The following is an 18,647-nucleotide window of genomic DNA, read 5'->3' on the forward strand; positions in this document are numbered from 1 at the left end:
GCAAAACCTCTATTCTTTAGTTTCGTATTTCGTTCATGATTTTCATTCCGAACATTGTGAACTCAGAACACAATCTGAATTGACTCGTGTTTTATACCCACGAGTCGTAGTCTAGAAACTCTGTGTGCTTACAAACAGTTAAGGCTTCAGGTCTCATAATCAGTTCTAGAATATATGTCTCAGTTCTGTAGGATTCATTATTCCAGTGATCTCAGTTCCTTAATAATAATTAATGAATAATTGAACATATGTGATTGCCCAATGGCATAGTCTCATGTATATGTAGACTTGGCCAAGGCCATAGTTGTGCATTTATTATTGGGCCAAGGCCATAGTTGTGCATTTATTATTGGGCCGCAGCCCAACAAATATATAACACCGGTAAACAGATGATTCGAATGCAGAACAGGAAGTACTCACAGCTGTACTTCCCTTGTTTATTTCAGTTTCAGCATTTATTACCTTTTATTATTTGGGCTACCACTTTCCCGAGCGTCCCATTTACAGTTCTTTTTTTCAGTTGCTTTACATACCAGTGCAATTCAAATGTACTGACGTCCCTTTTTGTCCGGGTCCTTCATCTCGCAATGCAGGAAATGATTAATAAGACGACGCATCTGCTCGCTTGGATCTCTTGTAACAGCTTATTGGTGAGTCCTAGTTCTTTCGGGGCCATATCATTTATTTATAGTCTTTACAATATTTCTGCAGACAGTCAGGTATGTTGGGGGCCTTGTCCCGGCAACAGCTAGTTTACAGTAGTCCATTAGAGGCTTCATAGACTATGTCAGCAGTCAGTCAGATGTTTAGCGGGATTTTGGTGTTAGCTTTTTAGGCTACTTATTTATACTTACACACATATTCGGTATTTCCACATTTATAATATCTCAGTCAAATTGTAAGTCGTTCAGCATGTTTTAATATTATTTCCGCATGCAGTTATATTTTGATATTACATGTTGATTTAGTTAGTCAGTTGGTTCGCTCGATCACATGTAGTCAGACACTAGGTGTCGTGTTACGTCCAGGCCCAGGTTCGGGGCATGACAAAGCTTGGTATCAGAACACTAGGTTCAAGCGTCCTAGGGAGTCTATAAAGCCGTGTCCAGTGGAGTTTCCTTTATATATGTGTGCCGGCTATGCATATAAGTGATCAACTACCAAGACATTTAGAATTGTCTCATTTCTTTCTACTTTAGATCGTGCCATGAAGGTTAGAGTAACAAGTAACATTCAATTCCTATCGAACTACGTACGTCTCGAATGCGCAAGCGACGAGCAGGCATTCAAGGTCCAACTGAGGATGATTACCCATAATGGTACAATTGTGAAGTACTTACTGGTAACGAATGAGACTTGAGGTGATATTAAAAGTGGAATAAAGTGTACGTCGCCCGAGAAGGGGTGTTGTATATTGAATTTGGAAGTTAAATAATAACGATGTACTTGATAAAGGAGAATGAGAGACTACAAGAAGAGAATAACAGAGAAATTAGCAAAGGAGCTAAGTTTGCAGGAAATGTAAATCACGAAGGATCTCAGGGGGGCAAAGGCAAACAGTTTTTCAGTAGGAGGTCATCAGGACCCGCTCCATCTATAGCCAGTGCACTAGTCCCAAGGTCCAGATATGATCAGAAAGGTTAGTTTAGTCGGTAGCAGAGCTTCAGAGCACTAGGTCTCAATCACGAGCCAGTATGGGCCACAGAGGTTTTCAGAATCCCATGTGCAACAAAAGTGATAGGAGACACCAAAGGGTGTATCGTTCAGGCATGGATGTGTATACTGGGTGTGGAAGTAGGGCCACTATCTGAGGGACTGCCCATCAGTAAGACAAGGGCAACAGGCGTAATGTGACTCAGTCTGCAAATTCAGCAGCTCTCCATAATTCTCGAGCCCAAGCCGGATGTAATGCAGCTAAGTTTGGCAATACAGGTGAAAGTCAGAACCGCTTATATGTTTTAGCAGGTCGTAAGGACTCAAAAGCATCTTCGTATGCCGTACAAGTATAATGATGACAAATATAATGTAAGACCCAGTAGGGCAACATGTTATGATTTTAGTCACCATGGGCATAGATTGATCACCTTAATTAGTTTTGTACAGAAAAGAGCCTATGGGAAAATTACCCATGATTGTAAAGTGTTATGATTGTTCATATGAAATTTTTGTACTAACTATGCCTGTGAGTAAAAGAGATGGTGTACGACATGAAAACCATGAGCAGACGACATTACATTTCTGGGAATATTCTTTGTTTGTTTAAGTTTAGTTAGGCCAGAGTTAGAGAGTACGATGGGAGTAAGTTACTACGAGAAGTAGATATTACTATGAGATAAGAAGATGTGAAAGTTTCGTCTTAGGTTATGTGGTTAAGTGGTTGACCCAGATATGTATAGTTGGACATGATTTTAAATTGTATAGAAATTTTGGGGTTAGGTATTTCAATCCTTCATTTAAAAAAGATGCAATTGCCCTAAGTTTGGTCTATGTCTATAGCTCAAGAAAAAAAAATAGTACGCGACCTCAGAATAGGGTAAGATGATGAGGGAAAATTAGAAATAACTTAGGCTATTCAGAGCATAATAGGGGAACATGAGGCCATCAGGTGGTTAATTGAAGAATAGTAAGTAAGTCTTGAGCAAATACAGTTACTTAGCAATTTCATTAGAGCTATGATTAATTCCTCTAGTCTGGATAACACTAGTGAAGTGGGTAAAAGTATGAATATAATCCGAATGTGTGTTAGAATCCAAAGGGTTTAAGTTAAATTTGAGGTATAGAAACTAGTGAAAAAAGAAATCATCTAAGCAGTAAGAGAGCAAACTACAGAAGAAGAGCCTTTGAAAGTTATCAGAAAGGGGTTTCCCCAAGACTGACAGGGTGATCAAAGTTAAGTCGTTAAGACAGAGTATTCCAGTTATGAATACATTAGCAACCTGTTCATGTAAGTAATCTAGTTTTTCCCAGTGAGGAAGATTTGCTCAGAAGTGAGTTAAAAATGAGACGTCAGTGTTGTAGAGTACAAAAAAATCATAGAAGATAAGGAAAGTTAATTGGATCCCAACAAAAGACAAGAGTTCGCAAGTATAAGACGTTAGCCTTTGGTCAAAAGGGGGAGATGATGATACTCTAAGGTACTAAGGAAAAATAATGCATCCCAGATGTAGATAGACATAAAAAGAGGATTATGGCTAAGGCGCACAGATTCAGATATTCTACCTACCCAAGCTCCACGAAAATATATCATAGCAGATTATGTGACTAAGTGTACAAATTTTTAACAAGCAAAAATCGAGCATCAGAAACCCGGTGGCTTAGCACAAAATACAGATATTCTTGAGTGGATATGATAAATATGGATCTTATAACACGGTTATCTTGCTTATTTCAAAAACATGATTTGATTTGGGTAATTGTGGACCAACTTACTAACTCAACACACTTTTTGCCAGTAAGGACCACTGACTTAGTAGAAGATTACACTAAGTTGCATATTCAGGAAATTGTCAAGTTGCATGGGACTGCAGTGTCCATCATTTCGGATCATGGTGCTCAGTTCATCGCAATTTTTTGGAAATACTTTCAGAAAGGACTAAGCACAAGGGTAAACCTTATAACAGCTTTCATCCTCAGATGGATAGCCAGGCGGAATGAACTATTTAGACTCTTCAGGACATGTTGAGGGCATGTGTCCTAGATTTCAAAGGTAATTGGGGTGATTATTTGCCTCTCATTGAGTTTGTTTCTAATTATAGATATCATGCCAGTGTCAACACGGCACCATTTGAAGTCCTATATGGGAAAAATTATAGATCACCTATTAGTTTGTATAAAGCCGGGAAATTAGAATTTTCCAGGTCCATACTTAGTCTATCAGGTTACGCAGAAAATTAAGTTGATTTGAGAGCTTTGAAGACGGCTAAGAGTCGCCAAGAGTCTTATTCGCACGTATGGCGCAGAGATTCAGAGTTTCATGTTAACGATTGAGTAATCCTTAAAAGTTTTCCCAATGAAAGGCATCATGTGATTTGAGAAGAAAGGGAAATTCGGCCCCAGATATATTTAGACCATACAGGATTCTCTGAAGGATCGATCAAGTGAGTGAGAATCAAAACCAGAGTGGTCGTTCTACACCCGTGCCATGTCGTGACATTTACGTTTCCAGTATTCAGGTCTCATGTCACGATATTTATGTCTTTTAGTATTCCGTTAGTCCAGTATTCAGTCAGCTAAGTATTCAGTCAGCTAAATATTCAGTCAATTCAGTTTAGTATATTAGCAGTTCAGTAATCATGTATTCATTAAATTAAGTAAGCATGTGTTCATGTCAGTTCAGTGATCACAAGTCTCAGCTAGTCAGTTTCAGGCATCTTAGTTACAAAGTAAACTCTGCCGAAGTTTCCGTAGAGTCTCAGAATTAGTCGCAATTATAGCCAAGACATTCATTCGAGGATGAATGATCCTAAGGGGGAGATAATTTAATACCTAGGGTCCTCTAACTAAGGTAAAACTCATATTAAGAAAGTAAAACAAAATTTAGAAGGTTTCATGTTTTTGCGAAAGTGGCCGAGGGGCCTACTTCGAGCAACCGTAACCCTTTGATTAGTTGGGAATTTAGAAAAGTTCCCTTAATGAAAGTTGTAGTATGTGGAAATACCTTTCAATCCATATAAATATTAGGTCAAATAGAGATCATCGCAAGAGGTTATGAGCATCACAAAAACGATCAGAGCAGTAGGCCATACACGTTGGCCAAGTGTCAATGTAACACTCTGTAAATTCAGAATAGGCGTGGATATGATAAATAAGTATTTTGTGGTATTTTAGACATGTGAATTACTATCGGGATGAGTTTGGGTGGAAATAGTTGCTTTGGAATCAAGAAGAGTAGTCACGTGCATAAGATTCGATAGAATCGACTAAATTTATGGAAGGTCTGCCTTCCAGCCCAATTTCTTGAGAATATATTGAGAATTTGAGAAAACGCAAAACATTAAAGTTGTACTCCTTTGAAATACCTTTCCAACAGTATATTATGGAGCCTGAACGGATCTCTGTGAAAAAGGTTATGCGCGTTTTACTGGTCAATGCGCGATCAGCTTGCCGAAGTACACGCCAAGTGCGAGATCACGAACGCGAGGCATTGTCACTGCCCTTGTTTCACGATCAGCTACACGGTTGGTCCTTTATCTACGTGAAAGCACACCGTGAAGGTCGTTTTAAAAGCCCTACTTCGTTCCCTACACCCTAAACACGAAAATTTGCTCTAGAAAGGGAAACTTTTAAGAACCCAACTTCCTCTTAGGTCCCTCCATCATCAAAGGTAAGTTCTAATGATGATTCTTAATTTCAATTCTCCAACACCTTATTAACATGTGTAAAACTCTTCAAATCGTTAGATATTCGATTGAGACATCATTGTTGGGCAAAGAAACCCTAGCTTTCGAGTTCAAGGAGATATAACACCAAAAAGGAAACCCTTTCCCCTTCTAATCATTTGTAATTGTGAATTGATGAGTTCTTGAGAGATAAGTACATGGGTTTGATGAAGAGAAGCATATGAACTATAGTAGGGTTTTGGATTGTTGACCTAGGATTTGATAATCTTATGGGTGATAAGGTATGATGATTGTTATGTCTATTTGGGATTGTAGAATCACCTAGAAGCAAGGGAATGGATTATTGGGTGAGAAAACACCATTAATAAGGGCTATGAAGCTTTATGCCCACCAAGTGTTTGATAAAATACCTAAGTGACCAAAACATGGATATTATTGCTAATATGGAATTCCATTGACTTCTATTGCTATAGATTAAAGTTGGAAGGTGTTGATGAATACGCTCAAGAGCAGGAAGTTAAGGTATGTGAGGCTAACTCTTTACGTTTGGGAATGTTGATAATTCTCTCGATGATACGATTTTTTGACTATTACGTTTTGCCTCAGGGTTATAGTTATGCTTCAGTTTCCATGAATAGTTGCAGAACCTTTATTCTCTAGTTTCGTATTTTGTTCATGATCTTCATTCCTAACGTTGTGAACTCAGAACGTAATCTGAATAGACTCGTGTTTTATAGCCATGAGTCTTAGTCTAGAAACTCAATATGCTTAGAAATAGTTAAGGCTTTAGGTCTCATATCAGTTCTAGAGTACATGTCTTAGTTCAGTAGTGTTCATTATTCCAGTGAACTCAGTTCCTTAATAATAATTAATGAATAATTGAACATATGTGATTGCCCAAGGGCATAGTCTTATGTATACGTATACTTGGCCAAGGCCATTGACTAACACATTTACTTGGCCAAGGCCATTAACTGACGTATTTACTTAGCCAAGGCCATAGTTGTGCATTTATTTTTGGGCCGAGGCCCCACATATATAAATACAGGTAAACAGATGATTCAGATGCAGAACAGGAAGTACTCACAACTCTACTTCCCTTATTTATTTCAGTTTACAGTTTTAGTTTTAGTTTCAACATTTATTACCTATTATTGGGCTGCCCCTTTCCCGAGCATCCCATTTACAGTTCTTTATTCCAATTGCTTTACATACCAGTGCAATTCAAATGTACTGACGTCCCTTTTTGCCCTGGGCCTGCATCTCACGATACCGGAAATGATTTAAAGGACGACGCATCTCTTGCTAGGATTTCTAGTATCAGTTGATTGGTGAGCCCCAGTTTTTTCGGGAATTTATCATTTATTTATAGTTTTTACAGTATTTTCTGCAGACAGTCAAGCATGTTGGGGGCTTGTCCTGGCAACAACTAGTTTACAGTATTCCATTAGAGGTTTCATAGACTATGTCAGCAGTCAGTCAAATGTTTAGCAGGCTTTTGGTGTTAGCCTTGTCGGCTACTTATTTATATTTACTGACTTATTCAGTATTTATGCATTTATGATATCTCAGTCAGATTGTTAGTAGTTTAGCATTTGTTAGTCTTATTTCCGCATGCAGTCATCTTTTGATATCACATGTTGATTCAGTTAACCAATTAGTTCGCTCGGTCATATGTAGTCAGGCATCGAGTGTCGTGTTACATCCAGGCCCAGGTTCTGGGTGTGACAGATGGTATATTACATAGTTGAACTTTTTTTAAAGTACGACCCATTGAGCTATTTTATTAATTATAAAGGGAAATAAAATGTCTTACAATAATAACAAAAAAAACATCTAATCTAGAAAGTAACGCAACCAAATCAAGCCCTAATTGAGAAACTAGAGTCGGCTCTTTCTTGAGTTCCATCTCAAAATTGCACTCCATTCGATCTTGAAAATACAGTGTCAGAGCATCTGGATGAAAGTCTGCTGAAGATGTAATCCATTCCTCTTGGAATTGCAATTGGATTTTGCATTCGATTTTGTTGAGTGTAGTGATTTGAATTTGAAACGCCGAGTTGATAATCTTGTCTGAGATGAAGGTTTGTCGATTCTTGCTCTTCTGGTATGTTTTATAGAGTTTATATTGATTTCCTTGTGTTTTTGTTATATTTTATGTGATATTTGGCGTTCCGTATATGCACATATAGAATTTATTATATATATATATATATATATACACACACACACACAACACACACACACTAGTTCTCAACACGTGCACTGCACGTGCATCCCATGTCAAGTAGCTCACATGGTATAAAACATAATTAAACCTTTTTAAAGTACGACCCCATGGAGCTATTTTATTGATTGATAAAATGAAACAAAATGTCTTGCAATGAATAAAGAAATAAAGAAAGCACCTAATCTAGAAAGTTACGAAATCAAAACAAGCCCTATTTTAGAAACTAGAGTCGGCTCTTTCCTGAGTTCCATCTCCATATTGCACTCTGTATGATCTTGAAATTCAGTGCTGGAGCTCCGAGATGAAAGCCCGCTGAAGGGGTAAATTCAATTGCTCTGTTGGCTTTGCGATTGGATTTTTCATTCGATTCTATTGAGGGTGGTGATTTGAATTTTAAACACCCAGTTGATAATCTCGTTTGAGCGGAAGGTCTGTCGATTATTGCTCTTCTGGTATGTTTTCTAGCAGCACTATTGTATTCCTTGTGTTTTTGTTAGAACTTATGTGATATTTGGCGTTCCTATATGCACATATAGAATTTATTATGCACATGTCTATATATATACTAGTTCTCGACACATATGTTTCACGTGCCTCCCATATCAAGTAACTCAGATGGTATAAAACATAATTATATCTTTTTCTAAAGTACGGCCCCATTGGGCCATTTTATTAATTAATAAAGGGAAACAAAATGTCTTGCGATAATAAAGAAAGCACCTAATCTAGAAAATAACGCAACCAAACCAAGCCCTAATTTAGAAACTAATGTCAGCTCTTTCCTGAGTTGCATCTCAAAATTGCACTCTGTTTGATCTTGAAATTCCAGTGTCACAGCTCCGGGATGAAAGCCTGCTGAAGGTTTAATCCATTTCTCTTGGATTTGCGATTGAATTTTTCATTCGATTCTGTTGAGGGTGGTGATTTGAATTTGAATCGCCTGGTTGATAACCTTGTCTGAGCTGAAGGTTTGTCGCTTGTTGCTCTTCTGATATGTTTTCTGGCATCTATTGAATTCCTTGTGTTTTTGTTAGAATTTATGTGATATTTGGCGTTCCCTATATGCACATATATGTATATATATATATATATGCACACACACACACACACACATACTAGTTTTCGACACATGCGTCCCATATCAAGTAACTCACATGATATAAAACATAATTAAACATTTTTTAAAGTATAGCCCCATTGGGCTCTTTTATTAATTAATAAAATGAAACAAAATGTCTTGCAATAATGAAGAAATAAAGAAAGCACCTAATCTAGAAAGTAACAAAATCAAACCAAGCCCTAATTTAGAAACTAGAGTCGGCTCTTGCTTGAGTTCCATCTCCAAATTGCACTACGTTTGTTCTAGAAATTTAGTGATGGAGCTCCGAGATGAAAGCTCGCTGAAGGTGTAATCTATTCCTCTTGGTATTGCGATTGGATTTTTCATTCGTTTCTGTTGAGGGTGGTGATTTGAATTTGAAACGCCGAGTTGATAATCTTGTCTAAGCTGAAGGTCTATCGATTGTTGCTCTTCTGGTATGTTTTCTAGCGTCTCTGTTATATTCCTTGTGTTTTTGTTAGAACTTATGTGATGTTTAGCGTTCCCTATATGCAAATATATAATTTATTATGCACATATCTATATATATATACACTAATTCTCGACATGTGAGTTTGGCGTGCGTCCCATATCAAGTAGCTCAAATATGCCGGGCGGTATCGAGGCTGCGTTCGTGAAGAAGTGTCGGTCAGAAACAGTGAATAAATTTCCAACTTCGGGATTAAACCCCATTTTCACATAACTTTTTCTCTAATGCTCGATTTTGGTAGAAACCCATTGATAAGTTCAAGATTCATTGTTGGGGGTAAGATCCTAACCTTTATTTTATCATTTCCCCTTGATTCATTCCATTAATTAGTGATCAATCCATGCTTTGCTATTAGAAATTTAGGGGGTTTAGCCCTAACTTAGAAAATTGATATTTCTTAGAGAACGAATCATGTTGGGTTATCAGAGATTTCCTAGTATTAGCTTGTTTAGGCTTTGGGTATACCATTTCAGACACCAAATTCCCTATTCAATCCGTGTTCTAGATGACTTGATTTTGGGTTTTTACCACATAATGGGATTAGAGTAATTAACGAAATTAAAGGCTCATTTGTGATTAGAATTTGATGATATTTAAGATTATGACTAATTGGACTATGGGTAGGTGAATTTAAGTTAATTTCCAATTTTGCCCTTGGGGCTCGGGTTTGCCTATTTTGGGCTCCTGACTAAACTATAGTAATATGGGTGTTGTTAGAATCGTGTGACCGCATAGCTTATTTTGATATTGTTGATCTCGGATTCTTGATAAATTACCGTTTCACCCTCGGGGTTTGGGAAGGGTTTCTTGAGTTGACCTTTTTAGCCGAATTTCTTCTATGGCTTTACGAGTATCTTTAGAATCGTATGCTAACTTAGAATTCATAATTGCTAGACTCTGCTCATTCTGAGGTGCTTCAGAAGGGGAAGGCTCAGGTCTGATTGTTCATGGCACCCGCTCGGCATCAAGGTAGGTTACGGTCTACTCCTTCAGACTCCGATTGGAGTGTGTACTTAGTCTATAAATTCTGAAGGGGTATTGAGCATGATGGGGGTCCCGCTTTGGTGATTACGATGGGCACTTGGGTGGGTGCCGGTGTATACTGTTAGGTAGTTAGAATTATGGGAAAAACATGTTAAGCCTTCGGGTATGGTTGTGGTGGTAAATCCACTTATGTTTTTATGATTGCTAATTATGTGAGCTATGATAGCCATTATTGACTTATACTTGTTTGGTTTAATTGATTACCTCATCGCTCCTTATCTCACATATTGTTGAAGGAAATGATTCAAGTTCATGAATTAGTATATGAAACTGCTTGATGATTCATATTCATTCTAGAAGTTCATGTTGTTGTTCTCATATTGTTGAAGGAAATGATTCAAGTTCATGAATTAGTATATGAAACTGCTTGATGATTCATATTCATTCTAGAAGTTCATGTTGTTGTTCTCATGGAATATTATGCATTATTGCTCATATTTATTGGTTTTTTGTATGATCATTTGAATGAGCTATGTTTATTTGAGAATGCGAGAAGGACCAAAAAAAAAGTAAGGATTATGTTCTCACAGTTCAGCGGTATAGCCGGGCGACATCGTGAATGTCTCACAGTTCGGCGGTAAAGTCCGGCGGTACAGTAAGTGGTTACAGTCCGAAGGGAAAAGGACCTCGAGCGATACAGTGACAGGTATCTGGACCTCGCGAGTCCCCAATGGGTCATGACTATATGGCATGGTCAATAGCTTGTGTGTCGTGTATTATTCTTGGCCAATGCCTTGCATTTAGTTTTATCATTCATGTACTTTATCACTCCTTTATGTGTTATGTGCTTAACTGATTTATGACTTCTTACTGGACTTCATGGAAATATGCTAAGTAATCAGTGTTAGGTGTTTTACTCTTCTATCCTACTTGATGCTTCTTTAGTGTTTATATGCTATATACGTATTCCTATCGTTATCGGCCTATGATGCCTACAGGGTACTAGTGTTGTACTAATGCTACACTTCTGCACTCTTTCTCTGTTGTGTAGATACCGATCCTTGTTCCAGCTCAGGACCTCGTGTCTGATCTCGAGGCTTGCTTTCGAGACATTTCAGGGTGAGCTATATAGTGACTCGTGGCCCATGGATATCTCATCTTTGAGTGTTCTTCAGTTGTTTATTTCAGACAGTTGTATTTTGTCCCACGTGACTTGATTTCAGATATTTTAGTGTTTTTGTATCTCTAGACCATATTTGGGGGGTTGTATAAGACTAAGTTACTCTTTTCGTATTATCTTATTATATGTAACGACCTAATAGGTCGTTATGTGCCTTTTGACCATTTTACCCCTATTGACCAATTCCCAAGATTATAAAGCGATTCTAGTGAAAAGTGAAGGATTTAGAATCCTTAAGTGAGAGCATTTGACCAATAGTTGAGTTTTTGGTAAATGAACCTTTTTTTGGAATTCCATCAATTCTGTGAGGTCCAGAGGGTCAATTATGACTTGGTGGGGTGGTTGGTTTGGTTCCCGAGGCGTTTGGTTACATTTTTGGAACTTGGTTGGAAATTTTTATTTTATCCGTTTAGGGGTTGACTTTGTAAATTAGACCTTCGTTGGGAATTCTGAGGTCACGGGTGAGTTCGTAGCATATTTTTACATGTGTGTACATATCTCGTTTGTGTACGAGAGGCCTCGAATTGATGTCGGGATTTTGGGATTGAGTTGTGACAAAACCAGATTTTTCTGATTCTTATGTGTGCGCCATGGCGGGCTTAGTGCTGCCATAGCGGGACCGCCATTGGGGGGGGGGGGGGGGTCTTGACTTCCATGGCGAGGGACTGCACTTTAATGATTTTTTGACATGGCGATTCTTGTGACCGCCGTGGCTGATAGACGGGACCAGATTCTCATTTTATCTTTCTAAGTTCGAATCACTACCATGAATTGGCATGGTAGACATAATTATGGAAATCAAGAGAATAACCATGGCAATCAAAGGGGTTATGAGAGAAATGCAAGGGGGGACTTTGATGAACAAGAAAGAGGGTTGAACGCTATCAAGGTGACTTTGCCAAAATTCCCTCCGGAAGAGTTCTTAAAGTGGATATTACAAAGTGAAGGCATCTTTTAAGTGAACAACATTCAAATGCTATGAAAGTCAAGTATGCCATTACTCAATTTGAGGGTTTTGCTGCTACTTCTTATTGGGAAACTCACAAGAAAACAAGAGAGAAAGTTGGACGTCTCCCACTTGACGATTGGAGAGAGATGAAAGTTCTCATGAAGAAGAGACTTGTGCCGGAATACTACAATGATGAGCTTCTAAAAAAGTTCTACACTTTGCAACAAGGAAACAAAAGTGTGAATGAGTATTATGAAGAATTTGAAAGGATAAGATTGAGGGCTGACATTGAAGATAATAATGATCATAACATCCCAAGATTTGTAGCGGGTTTGAACAAGGAGATTTATTCTCCTTTGAGGTAGCATAGATATTTGGAGTTAGAAGAAGCTTTTCAACCGGCCTTGAAAGTTGAGGAAGGGATCAAAGAAGATAACATCCACACACCAAAGTCTCCGACTACTTCATGGAACAACAAAAGGGATACTTGGAAATCTTCAAGCTCGTGGGATAAGTCTAAGGAACAAAAACAAGATTTCAAGAATCAAGTTGACACTAGCAAGCCAAAGTTGGAGACCAATGAGGTTTAATTCCCCCTCTTCTATTAAATGTTATAAGTGTCAAGGTTACAAGATGAATAGGTGTCCCAATAGAAGAACCATTCTTGCTATGGATGATGGCGGGTATTTGACCGAGGGTAGTGATAATGAAGAAAACCATGAACCTTGTGATGATGAATTTATAGGAGATCCGAATGATCACCAAGGAGAATATGATACGGCTTTGGTAGTGAGAAGAATTATGCAAGTTCAAGTAAAAGATGACTTGGACCAAAGAGTCCTATTTGTTTCATGCCAAGTGCTAGATCATGGATTCCACTTGTTTTTTAATAACTAGTTAATTTGGCCGCGCTTCGCGCGGTAAGAAAACATGTCATCAAAATTTAAAATAGTAAATCTGAAAATATTTATAAACTGGAAGTCCAAAAAGATATTTTCGATCTTCAAATTCTAACAGAATAATATCAATGACACTATCTTTTTTTCTTCTTTAATAAGCATGTAAAGAAAGAAAACTATCAAGAAATTTTTATCTCTTTATACGCATAAGTGTATAAATCTAAAGACATGGAATTTTCACTGTGTACATTTGGCAAATGTATACAGGCATGAAAGTTTTCCTTCATTAATTAATTTTTTGTGCTTTCATAATATTTTTCTAATTTAAAATCTAATGAAAAACTAAAAAATAAAGAAGAATGAAATTTAAAAAGAGCAAAGTTGAATCCATCTACACGAAATCCACAAAATCAAGGAGTAGTATGTATATTTCTTCTCTAATTTTTCCATTTATTTTCTTAATTCCTTTTCCTATTTAAGCTTTTCTTTGGGTTTTCTCATTTTGAAGTATCATGATCAGTTCAGAAATATCTTTCCATTCATTTAGCGTTCACTTACTTGAATAAATTTTCACATTAGAATCATTAAAAAGAAATAAAAATAACATATCCAAGAAAAAAGACAGTAAGAAAGAAAAGAGTACACGAAAAATGAGAGAAAAAGAAAGAAAAGTAGCTAGGTAAAAAAATTAAAGAATTAGAAATGAGGGAAGTAACTAAAAGAAGCAACAACACAAGGACCGCAAATATATAATAATCAATGTAGTATAAATTTCTAACTCAACTTATATAAATCATGATTAAGGAATTGCATTCAAAATTATACCACGTTGATTATTATACGTTGAGTAAAAGAAACTAAGGGGGAAAGAAGAGGAAGAAAGCGAGAGTAATTGAGAAAAAAAAAAGGACACGACCCTTGGTTTTTAGCTCAATTTGTCATTGCTAACGTACAATTAACTCTTCAATTTAATAATTGTAGGATACTTGCTTTTTTAACATTGAGGGTGACAGTTACAGTTTTTGTAGTAACTAATTTATCTTAAGCTATATATATATATATATATTATGAACTTTTATTTTGTGGAGTTGATATTATAATAATGAATATTACTATTATACAAAAATAAAAAAGAATATTACAATTATAGTTTTAAGATTTTGAAAAATATATGCTTTTAATAGATTGCTTATATGGATATCTATTCTAACAAAAAGCTATTTTTATAATTAAAAATGACTTTTTTTTCCTTTTAAGATAATCGCTTAATAAAAAAACAGTAAACTACTAAACTAACAATATGTCACCTCTTTAGATAGTCTTTTTTAAGAAAGGAATACGATTAGAGAGTAGACTGAAAAATTATAATAAAAGTAGTAGTTCATACCTTGCTTCTGGTGTTGATTATCTTGTATTCCTATTTAGGTGGCTTATATGAACATTATTTTCAAGGCCTTCCCTCATGTTGCATGGTTTCTAAATAATTAGCACCTTAACAAAAAGAGAATCAGTAAAATAACATAAACCATATATAGTGTGAAGAAATTTCTCACAAAACAAACAATGTAACACAACTAAAACAAAAAGTTGTAAGTAAAACATGATATAGGACTGTGAATTAAAAAGATAATTCACACCTTAATCTTTATTGGATAGTAAGGATGTAGGAATGATGGTTATCAATCTGTCTGTACTTGTTCCCACTACCGTATTTATAAAAGAAAACATGCAAATCACAAACTTGAAAGAAGAATAGAACTAAAGTAGAAAAGAGGAATACTAAACATAAAGATAGACAAAATAGAAACCACATATCAAAAAGATAAATAAAACAGGAAGCAAACACGAAAAAGGAGAAATAAATCTGGAACCAAGAAAAATGGATTTACGTAGGGCGATTGGGGAAAAGAGAAGGAAGAAGAAGTAAAGATTTAGATGGGCAGCAAAGAAGAAAACGTTATGGTGCTGTTAATATGGGCAGTTAAGATGGCTTTCAATGTGATTTTTCTGCTTTAATGACCTTTAAACATGACATTTAAGATTTTTAATTTTTGGACTTTTTAAAATAGCACATATATTTTAAAAATAGGAAAATGGTCAAAAATTTGAGAAAAAAGATAAATATAAATGGAGGTCATAGAGATGTGTCACATCACCTTGTTTATGCCTAGCTTTATATTATATATAGATTGATGGTGGGAGCTTTACAAATGCCTATTTGGTTGAACACTTGAAATTGCCCACTAGAAAACACCAAACACCATATTGGCTTCAATGGCTTAATAATTGTGGAGAATTGAAGGTCACCAAGCAAGTTCTACTCAAATTTAACATTGGCAAGTACCATGATGAAATCATTTGTGATGTGGCACCTATGTGTTGACACCTAATTTTGACCTACCGTAATTTATTTTAATTAATTAGAGTCCTTAGATGATAAACAAAGTGAATCGTGCATTTTTAGAGGTCAGAATGATTTTATAAAATTATTTAGGTAAATATTTTACCATTCTTATTGGGAAAAATAATTTCTATATATTATAAATTATTTAGGAATTAATGGGTACATTTTGCGACAATTATGAGCTATTTGCTAAATTTAACCGAAAAGGAAAAGCAATTTAAATAATTATTTGATTGATTAAATTGTGAAAAATCAAATTAACAAATATGTTACTCCCTTTTATTTTTGTAAAATTAGCCTCTTAATGGCCTTGATTGAAATAACCAAATTCATTGGCTCAAATTAATTAAGGTCATTAGTGTAATTTAATTTTAAATTGGCTAATTAGGCCAAATATGACCATAATTGAAATCATCAATCAGATTAAAATCAATTAAGGCCATATTGGCAAAATTAAGCCCATTTACATAGTTGGCAATTTTTTAAATTATTTAATAGGTTAATTATGTCCTAATTCGATTATAATTGAAATATTATGATCAATAATCGATATTTTAGTTTTGCCCGTTTATTAAGTTACCCACTTTACCCTTTATACGCGTATAGATATATACATACATATATATGTATATATATGTACATGTTATATACATGAAAGGGCCATCCTCATTTCTTTATGACTTGGACCGAGTCCAGTTCAAAAATGGACCAAGACCCGGCCCAAATCCGGTCAACTTAAGGGGATAATACCCCCTTTTACATTTCATTCATACCAAACGACCCCTATCCTCACCTCCTTCTCTCTCTTTCCCTTTCCTTCCAAACCCTAGCGCCACCTCATGACTCATTTCTCTCTCCTAGTCCAAAAATGGCAAACTTTCAGGTTTTGCAGAGATTACACAGTGCTAGTGCGTCTTTAAGTCTTTAAGCGTGAAACAATTAGTGCTCACTCTCATTCTTGCTCAAATTCATCCCAAACACGGTATTAAAGCATTTGCTTTTACAGATTCTCCAAATTCTAGATCAAATTTGCGACTTTCTGTTGATCTAATATCATATTGCTATCATATTGCTTTATTATTTTCATGCTTTCTTATTGGTCTTTGAATGATAACTCAGATCGACCCAAAATAGGATGAATCTGGCCGTATAGGTAGTTTTACTTTAAATCTCAGACGTAATTCATGTAATGAGAGTTTTTATTTGAAAAATGGATTTGTACCACATCATTGGTTTCACTATTTTTCACAGCTTTGGGGTTCTATCTATGTAGAACCCCAACCTTATGAGTTAAACAAGTTTGGAACAACAAAAAGAAGCCTGAATTTGAGTATAAAAACTCAAGATTTAGGCTTCTCAGTAAAGACTTTAAGACTTAGCTTTTTAAAGTTCGAGTCCTTTTTTTTAGTTCTAAAAATTGGCGTCTTTGTTCCTTTTTGTTTTTTCTTGTGGCTGAGTTTGGGATTTGGGAGCACACAGGCTTCAAATTCATTCTTGTTCATGGCTGCACCTAAAAAAGGTAACATTTTAATCTTGTTATTTTTAATAGTTTTGTTATGTGATAATACTCTGTTTGTTGTTACTTTGTTTTGAGTTTGATTAGTGGTAATTTGTTACCCTAGTAATGCTTAAAATTCATCAGGACCTTGAGATAGATATCACATTCTTGTCCTCACTAATGATATGCTTAGCCTTAATAGTGGTTGCTAGTATGAACTAAATCTGTGTGCCTAGATAATGTTTCTTGATGTTGCTCCATTGGTAAAGATGTATAGACTGAGGTATACTTTATTAGATGCTAAGGTTCATGTTTGGCTGTTAATCCATTAAACATAATGAAGTATAGTTATATGATTGACATTAATGACTTTAGTAACCTTCTAAATTAATATTAATCTTGTTTGAATGTGTGAGACTGCTAAAGAACTGTGATGATCCATCTTGAGTAGTTTAAGGTAGTTGCTAGTTTGTTAATTGGATTATACCATCCTGGAGTCTTCAATCTGCTTTCCTGAGCCCCTATATACTTTGTTTATGTCATAATTAGTTGTAAGTCATGATTAGGATAAGTAAAGAATCATGATTGGGCTAAAACAAGACTTAATGAGTCTAAGCATGCTTATATGAGTGTTAAGATGTGGTCAAGGTACTAGAATGAGATTGAATGAGATCTAATTACATTTGAATAGGCCTAAGTCTACCTAAGTCTGTTTAAATATGTCTGGATTGGCCTAAAATGATCTTGAATAGTTGTCTATTATACACTGAAGGTAAATATAAAGCAATCAATACCCTTGAACATAATATAGAAATCCTAAAAGGAGGATTGAGAGGTCTATTTGTTTGGTACAATATGCTCCCAAATAGTTCATTAGAGGCTAGTATAGGCTCATGAAGCTGTAACATCACTTAGGTTGAATTAGGACACCTAGATACTACTAGGCTAATTATGTGATATGATTGTTTATTTGAACAGAACCTAGTCTTGTTGTTTATGTCACCAAACCCTACTGTTTTTTTATATCTGGTCCATGCCTGAGTCTTCAAAGAGGTCTAGTAATACTGAAAAGGTGATTGCATCCTGATATGCTCTCTGATTGTTAAAATGGTTAATCAACCAATGAAATAGAACTACTTGAGTCTCAGGATTGATGTTCAGCTTGAAGCCTAAGTTTATAATGTTCAGATATCAAGTTCTTCAAAGAAGTAATGTCAAAAGGGAATTCAAGACAACTTTCATAATTAAGATCCTAGGTTGACTTAATTGAAACTGTTAACTTATGTGGTCAACTAGGTGTTTAGCTGGGATGTGATTTAAAGGCAATGTTAAACTAATCTTAACCACAAAGTCGTAGTGGTTGTCACTGGGTATGAGGATGAGGTAAGGAGTTGAAAGTGCCTTAGGAGAGTAAAAGGTGAGCTGAGGTATAAACTGGAAGTAATGACCAGTGGAGCCTTTCCTCCATTTTTACTAAAATCAAGATTCAGGAAAGTGTTGGGAAGGTGATGACCTCACCCTGTCCTACTTCTCTTTCAGGACCCTGAGGTTCCTTTTTTCTCCTGAACCTCATTC

At 35.9% G+C, this 18,647-nt stretch overlaps 1 long non-coding RNA gene across 1 annotated transcript; it reads left to right on the top strand.

Annotated features, from left to right (window-relative positions):
- Positions 1-9,288: 9,288 nt before the first annotated feature.
- LOC132638583 (uncharacterized) lies at positions 9,289-11,478 on the top strand. The gene is made up of 3 exons (XR_009581809.1): positions 9,289-9,434; positions 10,053-10,127; positions 11,194-11,478. It is a non-coding gene; the product is annotated as an uncharacterized LOC132638583 (long non-coding RNA).
- The last annotated feature ends 7,169 nt before the right edge of the window (positions 11,479-18,647 follow it).

This window comes from Lycium barbarum, chromosome 4 (genome assembly GCF_019175385.1).
Source record: "Lycium barbarum isolate Lr01 chromosome 4, ASM1917538v2, whole genome shotgun sequence".
Lineage (NCBI taxonomy): Eukaryota > Viridiplantae > Streptophyta > Magnoliopsida > Solanales > Solanaceae > Lycium > Lycium barbarum.